The sequence below is a fragment of the Ranitomeya imitator genome, chromosome 2 (assembly GCF_032444005.1).
Source record: "Ranitomeya imitator isolate aRanImi1 chromosome 2, aRanImi1.pri, whole genome shotgun sequence".
NCBI lineage: Eukaryota > Metazoa > Chordata > Amphibia > Anura > Dendrobatidae > Ranitomeya > Ranitomeya imitator.
In genome coordinates this window covers 202,590,035-202,613,438 of record NC_091283.1, presented here as the reverse complement: position 1 = coordinate 202,613,438, position 23,404 = coordinate 202,590,035, and the positions used below count along the sequence as shown (strand labels likewise).

The 23,404-nt window shown below is 44.2% G+C and overlaps 1 protein-coding gene across 2 annotated transcripts in view; it reads right to left on the bottom strand.

Annotated features, from left to right (window-relative positions):
- Window positions 1-23,196, bottom strand: part of MAPKAP1 (MAPK associated protein 1) — a 185,886-nt gene extending 162,690 nt beyond the window's left edge. For both annotated transcript variants that reach the window (XM_069748506.1, XM_069748507.1), the window contains exon 1: window positions 23,080-23,196. The gene's annotated coding sequence lies outside the window, so the exon portion shown is untranslated. The remainder of the gene's footprint in view (window positions 1-23,079) is intronic.
- Between the last annotated feature and the right edge of the window lie 208 nt (window positions 23,197-23,404).

The window sequence follows — 23,404 nt, the reverse complement described above, 5'->3', positions numbered from 1 at the left end:
TTCTCCGCCAGAGTAGTAAAGCCAGTGACTGAGGGCAGATATTAATAGCCTGGAGAGGGTCCATGGTTATTGGCCCCCCCTGGCTAAAAACACCTGCCCCCAGCCACCCCAGAACAGGCACATCTGGAAGATGCGCCTATTCTGGCACTTGGCCACTCTCTTCCCATTCCCGTGTAGCGGTGGGATATGGGGTAATGAAGGGTTAATGCCACCTTGCTATTGTAAGGTGACATTAACCCCTTAATGACCGCCGATACGTCTTTTAACTGACCTGAGATATAAGAGAATAGCCTCCCCATACAGATGACAATCCAGCAGCTGTCGGCTGTCCACTATAGCTGACAACTTGCTGTACCAGCCACGATCAGTATTTGCACCATCTAAATCTGTTTAACCCCTTAGATGCTGCTGTCAATAGTGACTACATCATTATAAATGGTTAACAGTGTGTGGGGGCTTCTTCTTTGTCACAATTGGTGCCCTCAGATCATGATTTTGTTGTCCTGATGTTTGCCATGGCAATTCATGACCAAATAGTGGCCTTAGAGTCTGACGGCTGTAGTAATCTGTTTAGAAGTTAGCAACATTTAGGTGGTAAAAATACACATTTTCATTTCTGTCATACCACTTTGCATTAATTCCTGTAAAGCACCTGAAAGGTTAATAAACTACCTGACAGCAGTTTTCAATATGTTTAGGGGTGCTGTTTTTAAAATGGTATCACGTTTGTGGGTTTCCCAATATATGGGACCCCTAAAGTCACTTCAAACATGGATAAGTCCCTAAAAAAATAAATTTTGTAAATTTCTTTGAAAAAATGAAAAATTGTTGCTACATTTTTAAACCTCCTAAAATGCTAACAAAATAAAATAACATTTTACAAATGGTGCTGATGTAAAGCAGACATGTGGGAAATGTTATTTATTAATGGTTTGCTGTTGTATGACTATCTGGATTAAAGGGATAATCATTCAAATTTAGAAAATTGCTAATTTTTTAACATTTTTCTAAAATTTTTGATATTTTTTATAAATAAACACAAAAAATGTTGAACAAAATTTACCATTATTATAAAGTATAATGTGTCACGAAAAAATCACTGGGATTCGTTGAAGTGTTGCAGAGTTATTACCACATAAAGTGACACTGGTCAGATTTCAAAAATTTGGCTCGGTCACTAAGGGGTTAAGCCTAATTAATAATGGAGAGGCGTCAATTATGACACCTATCCATTATTAATCCAATTGTACTAAAGGGTTAAATAAAACACAAACACATTATTTAAAATTATTTTAATGAAATAAACACAATGGTTGTTGGAGTATTTTTTTCTACGCCCAATCCAGTCACTGAAGACCCTCGTTCTGTAAGTAAAAAAACATAATAAACCAACAATATACTTACCTTCCGCAGATCTGTAACGTCCAACGATGTAAATCCTTCTGAAGGGGTTAAAACATTTTGCAGCAAGGAGTTCCGCTAATGCAGGCTGCTCCTTGCTGCAAAACCCCGGGGAATGAGGCTAAATATAGATCAATGATCTATATTTAGCTTCATTTGCGGTGAGGCGCCCTCTGCTGGCTGTTCATAGATCGTGGGAACTTACCTAGAAAGCTCCCAACCTCGCCACATAAAAGTCAAAACACAAAAGTCGCCGCTCAAAACTCGCCACGCGCAAAACTAGGCTCACACAAAACTCGCCACACGTGCAAAACTCACCTCATGGAAAACTCGCCACACGCAAAACTTGCACAAGCGGAAAAATTGCCACATGCACAAAAGTTGCAACACATGCAGAAGTTGCCTCACACAAAAATTGCACATACTCAAAACGCACCACACATAAAACTCGCCACGCGCAAAACTTGCTGCACACAATTTGCTACACTAACCTGTCACATGCAACTCGACACAAAAAGTTGCTACACGCATGTCGCCACACACAACTCAACACACACAACTTGACACATGAATCTCGCCCTAAAACACACACAAGTCTGGTATTATCCTTCAAAAATAAAAATCTGATTAATAAGCAGACAAACTACAAGAGCAACAACTGTACCATATAGGAAAAACGGCAGCTGTCAGTCACATGACCTGTCTATTATGTGCATGTGTGAGCTAATATATACTGAAAACGGCAGCTGTCAGTCACATGACCTGTCTATTATGTGCATGTGTGAGCTAATATATACTGAAAACGGCAGCTGTCAGTCACATGACCTGTCTATTATGTGCATGTGTGAGCTAATATATACTGCCAGGGGGAGGGCTTCCTGTTGGCTGGGGATTTATCAGGCTGCCAATTTAGCTTACAAATACCGAGGTAAAAATACTGAGCAAATAACGTGTGAACGCGATCTAATACAGGAGGAGATTACATATAGATATATACTATATACAAGGAAGATGACACACAGGTATATACTATATACAGGAGGAGACGACACAGGTATATATTATATACAGGAGGAGATGACACACAGATATATACTATATACAGGAGGAGATGACAGACATATACTATATACAGGAGGAGATGACACACAGATATATACTATATACAGGAGGAGATGACACACAGATATATACTATATACAGGAGGAGATGACACAGATATATACAGGAGGAGATGACACAGGTATATACTATATACAGGGGGAGATGACACAGGTATATACTATATACAGGGGAGATGACACAGGTATATACTATATACAGGGGAGATGACACAGGTATATACTATATACAGGGGAGATGACACAGGTATATACTATATACAGGGGAGATGACAGGTATATACTATATACAGGAGGAGATGACAGGTATATACTATATACAGGAGGAGATGACACAGGTACATACTATATACAGGAGGAGATGACACAGGTACATACTATATACAGGGGAGATGACACAGGTACATACTATATACAGGGGAGAGGACACAGGTATATACTATATAGAGGGGAGATGACACACATATATACTATATACAGGGGAGATGACACACAGGTACATACTATATACAGGGGAGAGGACACAGGTATATACTATATAGAGGGGAGATGACATACACATATATACTATATACAGGGGAGATGACACAGGTATATACTATATACAGGAGCAGATGACACAGGTATATACTATATATAGGAGCAGATGACACCGGTATATACTATATATAGGAGCAGATGACACGTATATACTATATACAGGAGGAGATGACAGGTATATACTATATACAGGGGAGATGACACACAGATATATACTATATGCAGGAGGAGATGACACAGATATATACTATATACAGGAGGAGATGACACACGTATATACTATATACAGGAGCAGATGACACACAGGTATATACTACATACAGGAGGAGATGACACACGTATATGCTATATACAGGAGGAGGAGATGACATACTGGTATCTACTATATAATTGTCTAAGGGTCACTTGTCTGTCATTCTGTCACGGATATTCATTGGTCGCGGCCTCTGTCTGTCATGGAATCCAAGTCACTGATTGAATTGAATTGAAGCAGTTAATACAAGAGAAGATAGTATTCTGCTACAGATGGATCTGGATAAGTTGGAAACTTGGGCTGAAAGGTGGCAGATGAGGTTTAACAATGATAAATGTAAGGTTATACACATGGGAAGAAGGAATCAATGTCACTATTACACACTGAACGGGAAACCACTGGGTAAATCTGACAGGGAGAAGGACTTGGGGATCCTAGTTAATGATAAACTTACCTGGAGCAGCCAGTGCCAGGCAGCAGCTGCCAAGGCAAACAGGATCATGGGGTGCATTAAAAGAGGTCTGGATACACATGATGAGAGCATTATACTGCCTCTGTACAAATCCCTAGTTAGACCGCACATGGAGTACTGTGTCCAGTTTTGGGCACCGGTGCTCAGGAAGGATATAATGGAACTAGAGAGAGTACAAAGGAGGGCAACAAAATTAATAAAGGGGATGGGAGAACTACAATACCCAGATAGGTTAGCGAAATTAGGATTATTTAGTCTAGAAAAAAGACGACTGAGGGGCGATCTAATAACCATGTATAAGTATATAAGGGGACAATACAAATATCTCGCTGAGGATCTGTTTATACCAAGGAAGGTGACGGGCACAAGGGGGCATTCTTTGCGTCTGGAGGAGAGAAGGTTTTTCCACCAACATAGAAGAGGATTCTTTACTGTTAGGGCAGTGAGAATCTGGAATTGGTTGCCTGAGGAGGTGGTGATGGCGAACTCAGTCGAGAGGCCTGGATGTCTTCCTGGAGCAGAACAATATTGTATCATACAATTAGGTTCTGTAGAAGGACGTAGATCTGGGGATTTATTATGATGGAATATAGGCTGATCTGGATGGACAAATGTCTTTTTTCGGCCTTACTAACTATGTTACTATGATTGATCTCGCCAGCTGCCTGTCATGGCTGCCGCGACCAATCAGTGATGACCACAGTCCGATTAGTCCCTCCCTACTGTTGTGAGTTCTGTTTTTGGGCTCCCTCTGGTGGTTACTGATGGTACTGGGTGATTTGTGTTCTGCTGTCTCTGGTGTCCACCTGTTCTATTAGGATTTGGGAGTTTCCTATTTAACCGGGCTTTCTTGTCATTTCCCCGCCGGCTATCAAGGTTATCAGAGTGTTTTGTTACCTCAGCTTCTGGCTTCAGTAATCTTCAGAACAAGCTAAGTTTTTGATTTTCTTGTTCCACGTTTTGCTTTATTTTTGTCTTGTCCAGCTTGCATATAATTGTTTCTTTGCTGCTGGTTGCTCTAGCGGGCTGTAATTGCTCCTCATGTTCCATGAGTTGGAACATGAGTTCAAGTAATTTCAGGATGGTTTTTTGAAGGGTTTTTTGCTGACCGCGCAGTTTACTTTTGTATCCTCTGCTATCTAGTTTTAGCGGGCCTCATTTTGCTGAATCTGTTTTCATACTGTGTATGTGCCTTCCTCTCATTTCACCGTCATTATATGTGGGGGGCTGCTATTTCTGTGGGGTATTTCTCTGGAGGCAAGAGAGGTCTGTGTTTCTTCTAATAGGGGAAGTTAGATCTTCGGCTGGTGCGAGACGTCTAGGATCAACGTAGGCACGTTCCCCGGCTATTGTTATTTGTGTGTTCAGGTTTAGGGTCGCGGTCAGCTCAGGTTCCATCACCCTAGAGCTCGTTGGTGCTTGTCCTTTTGTGATTCCCTGCCATTGGAATCATGACAGTATAGCCAGCCAAAAATGTTTGGGCTAAAGTAGTCTGAGGAAGTTTTTTTTTTTTTTTTCTCCTCCGAGGTTGCTGCCTAGCCCTAATTGCAGCCTGGCTGATTTTTTTTTTTTTTCCTCCTCTTAATCCTTGAATGGCTCTGACCTTAGCTGTTTATCATGGACGTCCAGAGTTTAGCTTCCAGCTTGAATAATCTTGCTGCTAAGGTTCAAAATATACAAGATTTTGTTGTACATGCTCCTATGTCTGAACCCAGAATTCCTATTCCAGAGTTTTTTGCTGGAGATAGATCTAGTTTTCTGAATTTTAGGAACAATTGCAAGCTGTTCCTTTCTTTGAAATCTCGCTCTTCTGGAGACCCTGCTCAGCAGGTTAAGATTATTATATCTTTCCTTTGGGGTGACCTTCAAAATTGGGCATTTGCATTGGCACCAGGGGATCCTGCGTTGCTTAATGTGGATGCGTTTTTTCTGGCATTGGGTTTGCTCTATGAGGAACCTAACCAAGAGATTCAGGCTGAAAAAGCTTTATTAGCTCTCTCTCAGGGGCAAGATGAAGCAGAAATATATTGTCAAAAATTTCGGAAATGGTCAGTGCTTACTCAGTGGAATGAGTGCGCCCTGGCTGCAAAGTTCAGAGATGGCCTTTCTGAGGCCATTAAAGATGTTATGGTGGGGTTCCCTGCGCCTACGGGTCTGAATGAGTCTATGACTATGGCTATTCAGATTGATCGGCGTTTACGGGAGCGCAAACCTGTGCACCATTTGGCGGTGTCTTCTGAACAGGCACTTGAGACAATGCAATGTGATAGAGTTCAGTCTAGAAGTGAACGGCAAAACTATAGGCGGAAAAATGGGTTGTGCTTTTATTGTGGTGATTCAGCTCATGTTATATCTTAATGCTCTAAACGCACAAAAAAGGTTGATAAGTCTGTTGCTATTAGTACGTTACAGTCTAAGTTCATTCTGTCTGTGACTCTGATTTGTTCATTATCATCCATTTCCGTCGATGCCTATGTGGATTCAGGCGCTGCCCTGAGTCTTATGGATTGGTCATTTGCCAATCGCTGTGGGTTTAGTCTGGAGCCTCTGGAAGTCCCTATTCCTTTGAAGGGAATTGACTCTACACCTTTGGCTATGAATAAACCTCAGTACTGGACACAAGTGACCATGCGTATGACTCCCGTTCATCAGGAGGTGATTCGCTTCCTGGTATTGTATAATTTACATGATGTTCTAGTACTTGGTCTGCCATGGTTACAAACTCATAATCCAGTCCTTGACTGGAAAACAATGTCTGTGTTAAGCTGGGGATGTCAGGGGGTTCATGATGATGCACCTCCGATTTCTATCGCTTCATCTACTCCTTCTGAGGTTCCTGTATTTTTGTCGGATTATCGGGATGTTTTTGAGGAGCCTAAGCTCAGTTCGCTTCCTCCTCACAGGGATTGCGATTGTGCTATAGATTTAATTCCTGGTAGTAAATTTCCTAAAGGTCGTTTGTTCAATCTGTCAGTGCCAGAGCATACTGCTATGCGGGGTTATGTTAAGGAGTCCTTGGAAAAGGGACATATCCGTCCATCTTCGTCCCCTTTGGGAGCAGGTTTTTTTTTCGTGGCCAAGAAAGATGGGTCCTTGAGGCCTTGTATAGATTATCGTCTTTTGAATAAGATTACCGTAAAATATCAGTATCCTTTGCCTTTGTTGACTGATTTGTTTGCTCGCATTAAGGGGGCTAAATGGTTCACTAAGATTGATCTCCGGGGTGCGTATAATCTTATACGAATAAAGCAAGGTGATGAGTGGAAAACCGCATTTAATACGCCTGAGGGCCATTTTGAGTATTTGGTAATGCCTTTCGGACTTTCTAATGCTCCTTCAGTCTTCCAGTCCTTTATGCACGATATTTTCCGTGAATATCTGGATAAATTTATGATTGTGTATTTGGATGATATTTTGGTTTTTTCTGATGACTGGGAGTCTCATGTTCAGCAGGTCAGGAAGGTGTTTCAGGTCCTGCGGGCTAATTCCTTGTTTGTAAAGGGCTCAAAGTGTCTCTTTGGAGTCCAGAAGATTTCTTTCTTGGGGTATATTTTTTCCCCTTCTACTATTGAGATGGATCCCGTCAAGGTTCGGGCTATTTGTGACTGGACGCAGCCTGCATCTCTTAAGAGTCTGCAGAAGTTCTTGGGCTTTGCTAATTTCTATCGTCGTTTTATAACTAATTTTTCTAGTGTTGTTAAGCCTTTGACGGATTTGACTAAGAAGGGTGCTGATGTTGCTGATTGGTCTCCTGCGGCTGTGGAGGCCTTTCAGGAACTTAAACGCAGGTTTTCTTCTGCTCCTGTGTTGCGTCAGCCTGATGTTTCGCTTCCTTTCCAAGTTGAGGTTGATGCTTCCGAGATTGGAGCGGGGGCGGTTTTGTCACAGAGAAGCTCCGATTGCTCGGTGATGAAGCCATGTGCGTTCTTTTCTAGAAAATTTTCGCCCGCTGAGCGGAATTATGATGTGGGTAATCGGGAACTTTTGGCCATGAAGTGGGCATTTGAGGAGTGGCGTCATTGGCTGGAGGGTGCTAGACATCGTGTGGTGGTCTTGACTTATCACAAAAATCTGATTTACCTTGAGTCTGCCAGGCATCTGAATCCTAGACAGGCTCGTTGGTCACTGTCTTTCTCTCGTTTCAATTTTGTGGTTTCATACCCTGCCAGGTTCAAAGAATGTGAAGGCGGATGCTCTTTCTAGGAGTTTTGTGCCTGACTCCCCTGGAAATTCTGAGCCCACTGGTATCCTTAGGGATGGGGTGATTTTGTCGGCCGTCTTCCCAGACTTGCGACGTGCTTTGCAGGAGTTTCAGGCGGGTAAACCTGATCGTTGTCCGCCTGAGAGACTGTTTGTTCCGGAGAGTTGGACCAGTAGAGTCATCTCCGAGGTCCATTCTTCTGCGTTGGCAGGTCATCCTGGAATATTTGGTACTAGAGACTTGGTGGCCAGGTCTTTTTGGTGGCCTTCCTTGTCGAGGGATGTGCGTTCTTTTGTGCAGTCTTGTGAGGTTTGTGCTCGGGCTAAGCCTTGCTGTTCTCGAGCCAGTGGATTGTTGTCACCTTTGCCTATCCCGAAGAGGCCTTGGACGCACATTTCCATGGACTTTATTTCGGATCTCCCTGTCTCTCAAAAAATGTCCGTCATCTGGGTTGTGTGTGACCGCTTTTCTAAAATGGTTCATCTTGTACCCTTGCCTAAGTTGCCTTCCTCCTCTGAGTTGGTCCCTCTGTTTTTCCAGAACGTGGTTCGTTTGCATGGGATTCCGGAGAACATCGTTTCTGACAGGGGATCCCAGTTTGTGTCTAGATTTTGGCGGACGTTCTGTGCTAAGATGGGCATTGATTTGTCCTTTTCGTCTGCATTCCATCCTCAGACGAATGGCCAGACGGAGCGAACTAATCAGACCTTGGAAACTTATTTGAGGTGTTTTGTTTCTGCTGATCAGGATGACTGGGTTACCTTTTTGCCGCTGGCCGAGTTTGCCCTTAATAATCGGGCTAGTTCTGCTACCTTGGTTTCTCCTTTCTTTTGTAATTCGGGGTTTCATCCTCGTTTTTCCTCTGGTCAGGTGGAGCCTTCTGATTGTCCTGGAGTGGACATGGTGGTGGATAGGTTGCATCAGATTTGGAGTCATGTGGTGGACAATTTGAAGTTGTCCCAGGAGAAGGCTCAGCAGTTTGCTAATCGCCGTCGCCGCGTGGGTCCTCGACTTCGTGTTGGGGACTTGGTGTGGTTGTCTTCTCGTTTTGTTCCTATGAAGGTCTCTTCTCCTAAGTTCAAGCCTCGGTTCATCGGTCCTTATAGGATCTTGGAAATTCTTAACCCTGTGTCGTTTCGTTTGGATCTCCCGGCATCGTTTGCTATTCATAATGTGTTCCATCAGTCGTTGTTGCGGAGGTATGAGGTACCTGTTGTTCCTTCGCTTGAGCCTCCTGCTCCGGTGCTGGTGGAGGGAGAATTGGAGTATGTTGTGGAGAAGATCTTGGATTCTCGTGTTTCCAGACGGAAATTCCAATATTTGGTCAAGTGGAAGGGTTATGGTCAGGAAGATAATTCTTGGGTGGTTGCCTCTGATGTTCATGCTGATGATTTGGTCCGCGCTTTTCATAGGGCTCATCCTGGTCGCCCTGGTGGTTCTCGTGAGGGTTCGGTGACCCCTCCTCAAGGGGGGGGTACTGTTGTGAGTTCTGTTTTTGGGCTCCCTCTGGTGGTTACTGATGGTACTGGGTGATTTGTGTTCTGCTGTCTCTGGTGTCCACCTGTTCTATTAGGATTTGGGAGTTTCCTATTTAACCGGGCTTTCTTGTCATTTCCCCGCCGGCTATCAAGGTTATCAGAGTGTTTTGTTACCTCAGCTTCTGGCTTCAGTAATCTTCAGAACAAGCTAAGTTTTTGATTTTCTTGTTCCACGTTTTGCTTTATTTTTGTCTTGTCCAGCTTGCATATAATTGTTTCTTTGCTGCTGGTTGCTCTAGCGGGCTGTAATTGCTCCTCATGTTCCATGAGTTGGAACATGAGTTCAAGTAATTTCAGGATGGTTTTTTGAAGGGTTTTTTGCTGACCGCGCAGTTTACTTTTGTATCCTCTGCTATCTAGTTTTAGCGGGCCTCATTTTGCTGAATCTGTTTTCATACTGTGTATGTGCCTTCCTCTCATTTCACCGTCATTATATGTGGGGGGGCTGCTATTTCTGTGGGGTATTTCTCTGGAGGCAAGAGAGGTCTGTGTTTCTTCTAATAGGGGAAGTTAGATCTTCGGCTGGTGCGAGACGTCTAGGATCAACGTAGGCACGTTCCCCGGCTATTGTTATTTGTGTGTTCAGGTTTAGGGTCGCGGTCAGCTCAGGTTCCATCACCCTAGAGCTCGTTGGTGCTTGTCCTTTTGTGATTCCCTGCCATTGGAATCATGACACCCTACCCCCCTGCAGTCAGCGCACGGCGCCCGCTCCATACTCCCCGCAGTCACCGCTCATACAGGGTTAATGCCAGCGTTATGCCGCGGGTAACTCACTCCGTTACCGCCGCTATTAACCCTGTGTGACCAAGTTTTTACTATTGATGCTGCCTATGCAGCATAAATAGTAAAAACATCTAATGTTAAAAATAATAAAAAATTAAAATTAAAAATCATTATATACTCACCTTTCGCGACGCTCCGGTGACCGCTCCATGCAAGCGGCAGGTTCCGGTGCTAAGGATGGTATGGGAGAAGGACCTGCCATGACGTCACGGTCATGTGACCGCGACGTCATCACAGGCCCTGCGCGAGAAGGACCTGCCATGACGTCACGGTCATGTGACCACGACGTCATCACAGGACCTGCGCGAGAAGGACCTGCCATGGCATCACGGTCATGTGACCGAACTACAAGGGGCCCTCGGAAGGTGAGTATATGTTTATTTTTTAACCTGTGACATACGTGGCTGGGCAATATACTACGTGGCTCTGTGCTGTATAGTACGTGGCTGGGCAATATGCTACATGGCTGGGCAATATGCTACGTGGCTGGGCAACATGCTACGTGACTGGGCAACATGCTACGTGGCTGGGCAACATGCTACGTGGCTGGGCAACATGCTACGTGGCTGGGCAACATGCTACGTGGCTGGGCAACATGCTACGTGGCTGGGCAACATGCTACGTGGCTGGGCAACATGCTACGTGGCTGGGCAACATGCTACGTGGCTGGGCAACATGCTACGTGGCTGGGCAATATGCTACGTGGCTGGGAATATGCTACGTGGCTGGGCAATATGCTACGTGGCTGGGCAATATGCTACGTGGGTGGGCAATATGCTACGTGGCTGGGAATATGCTACGTGGCTGGGCAATATGCTACGTGGCTGGGCAATATGCTACGTGGCTGGGCAATATACTACGTGGGCATGCATATTCTAGATTACCCGATGCATTAGAATCGGGCCACCATCTAATACACTATATAAAAGAGGAGATGACATACAGCAGGTATATACTATATACAGGGGAGATGACATACAGGTATATACAGGAGCTGACATACAGGTATATACTATATACAGGAGCTGACATACAGGTATATACTATATATAGGAGGAGATGACATACAGGTATATAGTATATACAGAAGAGATGACATACAGGTATATACTATATACAGGAGGAGATGACACATAGGTATATACAATATACAGGAGGAGATTACATACAGGTATATAGTATTTACAGGGGAGATGACATACAGGTATATACTATATACAGGAGATGACATACAGGTGTATATTATATATAAGGGAGATGACAAACATGTATGTACTGAGGTGAAAATGAGAGGTGTGAGGTGAAAATGAGGGGTGTGAGGTCAAAATGAAAAGGTGTGAGTGCAAAATGAGAGGCGTGAGGGAAAATAGTGGAGTGATCGGAAAATGACAGATGTGAGGTCGAAATGACAAGTGTTAGGGGGGAATGAGAGGCGTAAGGGGGAATATCGTAGTTACTTACCGATAACGGTATTTCTCTGAACCCATGACGGCACTAACGAGAGAGGGATCCGCCCTCAGGGACAGGAAACCCACAGGTTAAAAAGGCGGGACCTCTCCTCCACCTCAGTTGGTTTACAGAGCCTTGCAGGGAATTTCTGCTGTAACTTAATTGGTTATTTTTACACAACAAAATATAACTGTATAACTTATATAAGCTCATATATATATATATATATATATATATATATATATATATATATATATATATATATATATATATATATACACACACACACACACACATTTTTTTTTTTATGCACACCTCGTGACTTAAATTATAAGTAGTGTGGACACCCATACGTGAAGGGAGGGAATATACAGGTGCCGTCATGGGTTCAGAGAAATACCGTTATCGGTAAGTAACTACGATATTCTCTTACCCCATGACGGTACTAACGAGAGAATTTCAAAGAATGAAAATTTTAGGGTGGGACTACTGCCTCAAGAACTCTCCTACCAAAAGTTAAGTCTGAGGGAGAAGATAGATTAAGCTGATAGTGCTTGAAGAATGTAGAGGGGGAAGACCAAGTGGCTGCTCTACATATTTGATCTATTGATGCTCCACCACGTTCAGCCCAAGAGGTTGCCACCGACCTGGTTGAATGAGCCTTAATTGTGTCCGGAGCTTGTTCTCCGGAAGAGGTATATGACATCTTGATGGCATCTCTTATCCACCTCGCCAATGTGGCTTTCGATGCCTTGTGACCCTTATTTGGTCCCTGAAAGCAGACAAACAGAGCCCTCCCTTTCCTACACTCCCTTGTGGCTGATAGATAGTGTGTTAGACATCTCTTTACATCTAGAGTGTGTAGAGCCTCCTCTTTTTTGTTTTTTGGATTGGAGCAAAAAGATGGTAACGCTATCTCTTGAGATCTGTGGAATTTTGACGCCACTTTGGGAAGGTAAGAAGGGTCAGTTTTGAGGATTACTCTGTCATCTAATATTTGTGTTAGAGGTGGGTAGGCTGATAAGGCCTGCAGATCACTAATCCTGCGAGCTGAGGTTAGGGCCACCAATAAACAGGTTTTCCAAGATATTATTTTTAGTGAAGCCTGAGATAAAGGTTCGAACGGCGCTTTAGTTAGTGCTGAAAGGACTAAGTTCAGGTCCCAGGGAGGAGCGGTGAGATGTATAACTGGTCTGGACCTAGTAGATGCTCTAATAAATCTTTTTACCCAGTGATTCCCCGCCAAATCCTGGTTGTAAAGGGCACCCAATGCTGCAATCTGAACCTTCAGAGTGTTTGTTGCTAGGCCTTTCTCTAAACCTTTTTGAAGAAATTCTAAGATTTCCTGAATTGGCATCTGATTTGATAGGATAACTCCTGACGTGGAGAGGAACTTTTTCCAGACTTTGCTGTAGGCTCTGGTAGTTATAGGTTTTCTACTGGCCAGCAGGGTAGAAATTAGATTTGAAGAAAACCCCCTTTTTGTTAATAGTTCCCTTTCAAAAGCCAGGCCGTCATGTGCAAACTTTTTATTTGAGGGCGATTCACTGGTCCTTGATGCAGAAGGTCTGGGATATCTGGGAGTACCCATGGATCCGCTATGGACATTAGGCGTAGCCATGGGAACCATACTCTTTTCGGCCAGAACGGAGCTATCAGTATCACTTTGGCTCTGTCTTCCCTGATTTTCTTCAAGACTAAGGGAATTAGAGCTATCGGAGGAAACACATAAGCTAGATGGAATTTCCATGGAATTAACAACGCGTCTATAGCCACTGGACTCCCCCGAGGATCTATCGAGCAGAAGGCCTCCGTTTTTCGATTTTGATTGTTTGCAAATAGATCTATATCCGGGGCCCCCCAAAGATCCACTATGCGTTTGAATATACTTGTATTTAACTCCCATTCCCCCTGTTTTAATTGGGTTCTGCTTAGAAAATCTGCAGTTTGATTTTCTGACCCTTTTATGTGAAGGGCTGTCAGGGAGGACAAGTTGGTTTCTGCTTGTGACATGATGAAATTTGTCACTTTCATTAGGGATTGAGACCTCGTCCCTCCCTGATGGTTTAAATATGCTACTACCACCCTGTTGTCCGTCAGTACTCTCACGTGGTGGGAACGGAGGGAAGTTAAAAAATGATTGATGGCGTACTGAACTGCTAAAAGCTCCTTTATGTTTGAAGTAAGGTCTTTTTCTTCTACTGACCAAGGACCTTGGGCAATTTGCCTGTTTAGGTGGGCCCCCCACCCCCAAGGGCTTGCGTCTGTGGTCAGGATTATCGAGACCGGCCATACCCATGGAACCCCCCTCCTGAGATTGGACGGGTCTGTCCACCAAGCTAAGGAAGTTTTTGTCCGAGAGGATATTTTTAATTGCTTTTCTAAATTTCCTCCTGCGTGGGATACTGCCTCTAGTATTTCCCACTGGAGATCTCTCGAGTGGCTCTGAGCCCACTGTACCGCTGGGATACAGGATGTCATCGACCCCAGTATGGACATGGCTCTCCTTAGAGAGATCAGAGGAGAGATACCCAACTGATTCACTAGATGTATCATGTTGGACACTTTTTCTTCCGGCAGACGACACTCTTGCTTTGTTGAGTCTATTACTATCCCCAAGTACAACTGTACTTGAGATGGGATAAGCCTGGATTTTTCCAGGTTCAAAAACCATCCTAGATTCGATAGGGCTACCATCACTCTGTTTAGTTGCTGGCTGCAATGTAGAGAGGAACTGCCCATCACTAGGAGGTCGTCCAGATAAGGCACAATCAATATGTTTTGTTCCCTTATATGGGCCATTACTTCCGCCATTAATTTTGTGAATACTCTCGGGGCAATGGCTAGACCAAACGGAAGAGCCCTGTATTGGTAATGTTTCAGTTCCCCTTGTATCATTACTGCAACCCTGAGATATTTCCGGAAATCCGGATGGATTGGCACATGATAGTATGCGTCCTTTAAGTCTATAACAGTCATGAAACAAGACGGGATAAGGGATCTGACACACGATTTTATTGTCTCCATTTTGAATTTTTCTATTACCAGGTATCTGTTTAGTTGTTTCAAATTTATAATTACTCTGAAAGTTCCGTCCGGTTTTGTTCGAAGAAAGAGCGGAGAATAAAACCCCCTCGTCTCTTCCTGTTGTGGAACTTCCTGTAAGACTTTCTTCTCCAGAAGAGTGAGAACTTCTCTCTGGATGCTCAGCTGCTCAATCTCTGACTTTCTTCGTGGTGTGACCACAAACTGATTGTGTGGCATTGTGTGAAAGCTTAGTTTTAGGCCCGTCTTTATGATGTTTAGAGTCCAGGCACTTCCAGAAATTTTTTCCCAGGTTGGAAGAAAGTGGGTCAGTCTCCCTCCTACCTGGGGCACACCCTCATTGTGGCTGTTTTTTATTATCCGGCTTGTTGAACATAAAACCTCCTCTTTTGAATTTTCTGTCTTCCCACCCCTCCTTTTGATTTTTTGGGGGGCGTCTTTGTGTGAACCTCCTTCCTCGAAAGGGCCGCCTATAAGATTGATTTAGGAATCCCGGAAAGGCTTTCTTTTTATCAACCGCTTTTTCGAGGACATCGTCTAGGGTGGGACCGAACAAATATTCACCTTCACACGGAATGGAACACAACTTAGCTTTAGTTTGCAGGTCCCCCGGCCAGCACTTTAGCCATAATGCTCTCCTAGCCGCATTTGAGAAGGAAGCCGATCTTGCCGTCAGTCTAACTGAGTCTATTGAGGCATCTGCTAAATATGCAGCGGCCCCTCTCATCGCTGACACGGAGTCTAGTATAGACTCTCTCGGGGTTTTATTTTTTAATTGAGTCTCTAAATGATCCAGCCAGACCATTAGTTCTCTAGCTGTACACGTAGCAGCTATACCGGGTTTTAGCCCCCCGCTGGCGGCCTCCCAGGACCCTTTTAGGAAGACATCGGCCTTTTTATCCATAGGATCCTTGAGGGTCCCCATATCTTCAAAAGGCAGAGCGAACTTTTTAGAGGCTTTCGCGATGGCGACGTCTAATTTTGGCGCTTTTCCCCATGAGGCGCAGGCTGGGTCATCAAATGGGTATTTCCTTTTGGGTGTTAACAGTACTTTTTTGTCTGGTCTTTTCCACTCCTTTTTTATAAGGGCTTGAATTTTTTCATTTAATGGGAACACTCTGTACTTCTTTTGTTCCAGGCCACTAAACATAAGATCTTGTACAGATTTTTTGGAACGAGTGTCTGTCAGACCCATTGTCGCCCTAACCATTTTCACCAACGCATCCGTTTCATCTATTGGGAAACAGTTGCGACCGCTTTCTGAAGATGCGGAGGAGGATGATGAAGCTGTAGAGCTATCAGAATCCCCACTCGTACTATCTCCCTCGCTGGAGCTGTAATCTGGAGATTTTTCTTTATGTTTTCTTTTACGGTTTTTTACGCTTTTTAATGCGTCTGCTACTTGGGTTTTAATTAAATCTTTTAATTCAGATGTGAAACTTGGTGTCTCCTCATCAATGGTGTTCTTAATACATGGCGCACAGAGTTTTTTAACCCATGAATCCGGCAAATCTGCTGAACAAAGCGGGCATACTCTATGTTTACTTTTCCCCTGGCATTTCTTTCCCTAGGAAACAATAAACCCCTATTAGAATTTACACTTTCACGGAGGTCACTTACCCTCCTAATGTGAGGAAGATACCGGCTGTGGCTTTGAGGATGCCTCCTCCACTTGAACCACCGTCTCCCTCCTGGATCCACCAGAGCCTCTGCTACGCTGGGATCCTGAGCTGCTGCGCTGCGTGGGTTTTCTTGAGGAATGGCGCTCCTTCGGGTTCTTTGTCACAGGGGCCTGTGAAATTTCTTCCACCGACTGCTCTATTCCACTCATGGTGGTAATCTCTGAGCAGCGGTATACCCCTTTCCTTCTGGATATATACTAATGGAGCGGCGCCAGGCAACTTCCGGTTTACCCAGAGGTGCCCTGCGCCGCCCCGGAAGTGACCCCCACGCCTGCGCAGTAAGTCGCCGAACCCCGCGCGCGCGCTCACTGTTTGCCGGCTCACAGGAGGGACGGAGCTTCCGCAGCCGCCGCTGCTCCCAGCGTTCTCCTGTCGGTGACCGGCGTCACCACCTCCTGTGTGCCTTATGGATCGGTGGAGAAAACCTCCAGGTAGCCGCCGCTACCTATTGCCGATCATCCCTTTGAAAAGGAAGAGGCAGGCTTTCTCGGCATCCTCTTCACTGCCTCCCCTCTGCACGCATCTACGAGGCCCGCCGACCCCGGATCGCGCCCTCAGGGAGGAATCCACCTGAGACCGTGGCAGGGCCCCCCGCTGCCTGAACTCGGCCTGATGGTCCCTGGACTCCTGGATGGTGAGTTGTGGGATCCCCGTCGGGGACAGGAAACCGAACTGAGGTGGAGGAGAGGTCCCGCCTTTTTAACCTGTGGGTTTCCTGTCCCTGAGGGCGGATCCCTCTCTCGTTAGTGCCGTCATGGGGTAAGAGAAAATAAGAGGCGTGATGGGAAAATAAGAGAAGTGAGGTGCTATAACTAACCACAGATATTTACTATGCCCAGGCAATGGCGGGCTCTTCAGCTAGTTTATTAATAAATACAAAAAAGTCAAGGCAAGACAAAGGGCTAAAATTGGCAATCAAGGCACACTGAATAGCAGGGAAATGGAGTGGCAACACTGCTATATTGAGATGAAACAGAGTAACTTGCAGCAGCCGGGATGTTGTTTGCAAAGCACATCAAATCATGCCAAGAAGTGTTGCAGTATAAATAATGGAAAATTCCTAATGAAGACAAACACTAATTGACAGCCTGTATACTTCAAAGGTAAAGATACATACCCAGCTGGCAATACAGAGTATACCACGCCGTCTCCCGCCCTCCCCAAAATTCATCACTACTCATATAATGTTTATAGAACTGAGGCAGTGGGAGGTCTGCTGTGTACATCACATAAGATAAAAAGAGACTGCTTTATATACATCAGATAGGAGAGACTGTAACTGCTGTATATAACATAGGAAACATTAGAACTCTGCATACATCACATAGGAGACACTGAGAATCTGCTATACATACATCACATAGGAGACAGACTGGTAAACATATCACATAGGAGACAAACTCTTCTATACGTACATCACATAGGAGACACTGAGAATCTGCTATACGTACATCACATAGGAGACACAGACTGCTATACATACATCACATAGGAGACAGACTGGTAAACATATCACATAGGAGACAAACTCTTCTATACGTACATCACATAGGAGACACTGAGAATCTGCTATACGTACATCACATAGGAGACACAGACTGCTATACATACATCACATAGGAGACACAAACTCTTCTATACGTACATCACATAGGAGACACTGAGAATCTGCTATACGTACATCACATAGGAGACACAGACTGCTATACATACATCACATAGGAGACACTGAGAATCTGCTATACGTACATCACATAGGATACACAGACTGCTATACATACATCACATAGGAGACACAGACTGCTATACATACATCACATAGGAGACACAGACTGCTATACATACATCACATAGAAGACACAGACTGCTATACATACATCACATAGGAGACACTGAGAATCTGCTATACGTAAATCACATAGGATACACAGACTGCTATACATACATCACATAGGAGACACAGGGACTCTGCTATACATACAAATAGGAGACACTGAGACTGCTGCATATATATCACCTAGGATACACATACTCTGTATATACATCACATAGGAGACAATGAGAATCTGCAGTATAAATCCCATAAGATACAATGTGACTGCTTTATATACATTGGATATGAGAGACTGTGACTGTTATATACATCATTGTAAACATTCAGACTCTGCTGCCTATACATCACATAAGATACACAGTGACTACTGTATACACATCACTTGGAGAGAACGCAACTGCTGTATACATATACCAAGAGATACACTGAGACTCTGCTGTGTATACATCACATAGGATACACAGACTGCATATAAATCACATAGCTACACTGAGTCTGCTGTATACATCACATTGCTACATTGAGACTGCTATATATATATATATATATATATATATATATATAACAGTGCCACTGAGACTGCTGTATATATCATATAGGATACAATGTTCCACCCCCATCACTCAACAGAGACCGCCGTGACCAAAATCACTAACGACCTACTTACCGCCAAAGCTAATGGACAATACTCTGTACTCCTCCTTCTAGACCTGTCCTCTGCTTTCGACACAGTTGACCACTGCCTCCTACTACAGATCCTCTCCTCCTTTGGCATCAAAGACCTCGCCCTGTCCTGGATCTCCTTGTACCTTTCCAATTGCACATTCAGCGTCTCCCACACTACCTCCTCATCCCACCCTCTCTCTGTTGGAGTCCCTCAAGGCTCTGTTCTAGGACCCCTACTCTTCTCAATCTATACACTTGGCTTGGGACAACTCATAAAGTCCCATGGATTCCAGTACCACCTCTATGCTGATGACACTCAGATCTACCTCTCTGGCCCAGACGTCACCGCTCTGCTGTCCAGAGTCCCAGAGTGCCTATCAGCCATATCCTCCTTCTCCTCTCGCTTCCTCAAACTCAATGTGGACAAATCTGAACTCATTATCTTTCCTCCATCCCATAGATCTTCTTTACCTGACCTATTTATCGCAATCAAGGACATCATGCTATCCCCCGTACAGGAAGTCCGCTGCCTCGGAGTAACCTTCAACTCTGCCGTGTCCTTCAAACCGCACATCCAAGCTCTCTCCACCTCCTGTCGCCTCCAGCTCAAAAATATCTCCAGAATCCGTCCTTTCCTAAACCCCCAATCTACTAAAATGCTTGTGCATGCCCTCATCATCTCCCGCCTTGACTACTACAACATCCTTTTCTGCGGCCTCCCTGCTAACACCCTTGCACCTCTCCAGTCCATCCTTAACTCTGCTGCCCGACTAATTCATCTCTCTCTTCGCTACTCCTCTGCTTCCCCCCTCTGCAAATCTCTTCACTGGCTCCCACTCCCTCAGAGTGTCCAGTTCAAATTACTAATACTGACCTACAAGCCATCCATAACCTGTCGCCTCCATATATCTCTGAACTAATCTCCCGATATCTTCCCTCACGTAATCTCCGGCCCTCCCAAGACCGCCTTCTTTCCTCCACACTTATTCGCTCCTCATCCAACCGCCTCCAAGACTTCTCCCGAATATCCCCCATCCTCTGGAATTCTTTTGCCCCAACACATCCGACTATCAACCACATTCGGATCCTTCAGACGGAACCTGAAAACCCATCTCTTCAGGAAAGCTTACAGCCTGCACTGACCCCGCTGCCTCCTCATCACTACCGAAGCTACCGCCTCACCAACACCTGAGCTCCTGCAACCCTCAACCTACTGTCTCCCCCATAATCCTGTAGAATGTAAGCCCGCAAGGGCAGGGTCCTCGCCCCTGTGTATCAGTCTGTCATTGTTAGTTTGTTTACTGTAAGTGATATCTGTAACTTGTATGTAACCCCTTCTCATGTACAGCATCATGGAATCAATGGTGCTATATAAATAAATAAATAATAATGAGACTGCTGTGTACACAAAAGGGATACCGAGACTCTGCTGTTTATACATCACATAAGATACACTGAGACTGCGGTGTATACTTAACACAGGAGACAGACTCTGCAGTATAAATTACATAGGGTACACATACTGCTGTATACACCCCATAGAAAACAATGAGACTGCTGTGTACACATCACAAAGGACACACCAAGACTGCTGTTTAGAATAACATAAGATACACCAGCTGTTGATACACATCACATAAGATACACTGTGACTGCTTTATATATATCACATAGGATACAGACTCTGCAGTATAAATCACATAAAATACAATGAGATTCTGCTGTATAAATCACAAGATACAATGAGACTGTTGTGTATACAGTACATCACATAAGATACAGTGAGACTGCTGTTTATACATCACATAAAAAAACCATGACTACTGTATACATCACATAGGACACTGAGACTCTGCTGTGTTTACGTCACATAAGATATACCGCGACTGCTGTATACACATCCCAAAAGATATAGTGAGACTGCTGTATATATGTCACATTGGATATACAGATTCTGCAGTTTAACACAGGATACACTGAGGTGCTGTTGTATATACATCACATAGAACACAGACTGCAGTATAAACTACATAGAATACAATAAGACTGCTGCATAAACCACATAGGTTACAGACTAATGAATATACATCACATAGGATAGAATGATCCTACTGATATACATCACAAAAGAAATATACTGTTGTATACACATCACACAAGATACGTTGCGCCTGCTGTATACACATCACATGGGACACAGACTCTGCTGTATAAATGTACATCAGAATGGAAACTATGAGACTGTTGTAGGTACATCACATTGGATTAAATGAAACTGCTGTATGTACAACACATTGGATTCAATGAAACTGCAGTATTTACATCACATAGGATACCCTGAGACTGCTGTATACATCACATAGGATACACTGCGACTACTGCTGCATTCACCATATGAAGGAGCAGATGGGCCAACGTCAGGACATAATCCAGCATTGCATGCGCTGTGGCATTGAGTAGTGAACATAGAAATAGGGAAAAATTAAAAGGCCGACAAAGGGAAAAATGCACTAAGGCACACTGGAAAACTATCCAAGGGCCGGAGAAAATGACATCATCACCCCCCGCATTAGGTAATGTACAAACAGAGGTGTTTTGAGACAATCAAAAACTACGGTGTTTTCTAGTTAGAACTGCTACAAACTCCTTTAAGGAGTTTTTGGAGGAGCCTTTCGCTTCCTGCAGCAATTTTGAATGGTTCAAGAAGATTTTTTTTCCTTAGGCTACGTTCACATTTGCGTTGTGCGGGGCTGCGTCGGCGAGTTTTGCTGCCTTCAGATTAGACAGTATTGGAGCGTCCTCATTCAGCAGCTGCTTCAAAGAAGCAACATGCATGTTTTTACCCCCACCAGGCGTTTTTTAAAACCTGAAGTGGGAAAGAAACACTCAAAACACTGAACATATGAACAGCAACGTGGTTTTACAATAAACAGGACGTGACTTTCAAGCATTTTAGAAGTGGATCTGTTCCAAAAGACTCCTTGAAAAGCCCTGCATGCTCGCAATGTCTGTTAGACCTACACGTACCAGAAACGTTTTTTCCTGGGTAAAAGTATATGCATATAGTGGGTTTTTTTTTTTTTTTTTTTTCGGTAGATTCATCCGGAACTTGCCTGAAAAAGCACAAAATGTTTCAAATAAAGAGCTAAAAGTGACCTGAGCAGTGTTCGGGTGGTTTCTGCTTAGAAAAGAAAAAAAAAAATTGTATTTGCTGCAAATAAGATGACACTTCTGGAAAAACGTCTAAAAAATGATGTGTGCACCTACTCTAGATGCTGACAATATCCCCTAATAGATTAAAAAAAAAATTGAAGAAAGAAATTGAATATAGAACAAAGAAACACATTATAAATGATGACCCCCTCCCCCATTTTCCAAAAAATTATCTAAAAAAAATAAAATACATTTTAAAAAAAGGAAAACAACATTTGGTATTGCCATGTTAGTGACTGTCCCAACTAATGAAATATTACTGCATTTATCCCAAATGGTGAACAATTTTAAAAAAATTATTTTTTTTAGGGAAGGAGTGAACTTTGATTCCCATCCCCCCCCCCAAAAAAAAATGGATTGAAAAGTGATCACAAATGTCATCTGGACGCCTAAACGGTGTTGATAAAACCACAGCACGTCCCGCAAAACTAAATACAGGAAATAATAAAAAGTTATAATTCTTGTAATGGAAAGCGAATGGGACTCGATCACCGGAGGCCCAAAACAATGTGGGTCCAGGGATGGTCGTCTGTACACGGGACTGTGCAAACATCCTTCCTACACTAAAAAGAGGTTCTGCAGCAGCTGAGCACTGTGACAGCAGGGAGAAGCTGAGCTTGTACTTTATCCGCCATTTCTCAGAGCTCTGCTTGCTGCCAGTGAATGCTGACCACGTCAGGTATCCGCAGGCCTGCCAGCACTGGGGAGCACAGGACGGTGCACAGCTCTCTGCCCAGTGAGAGAAGGACCCTGCTGTCAGGTCACATCCCCTGGGACACCAATGTCGCACACACGGCAGTCACGTTGTTTCTCTGCTGTCACCGGCAGGCTATGTGGCTCAGTAGCCGGTGGAGGTGTAATACCGGCGGCGCCGCCCTCACCTGACTCAGCGCAGCCAGTTCCGGTACCGACTGTCACCGGCTCCACGGTCTGTTGTTGTTATTAGCTAAACATCAGCGGCGGAAGTGTTTGATGACGTCAGAGGGATCATGTGGCTGCGCACAGAGGTGACGTTCTGCGTCACGTGACCGGGCTGCGGCTGTGGGAGGAGGGTGAGGCGGCTGCTGCTGGGCATCATGGCGGTGGGGCAGTGTTTGCTGCCAGTGAAGGAGATATAGTGTTAGTGACCTATACTTATCATACATGGCTGACGCTGGAAGAAAGGCAGCAACTTAGTAATTCACCTTCATTATGGAAGGGTTGTCA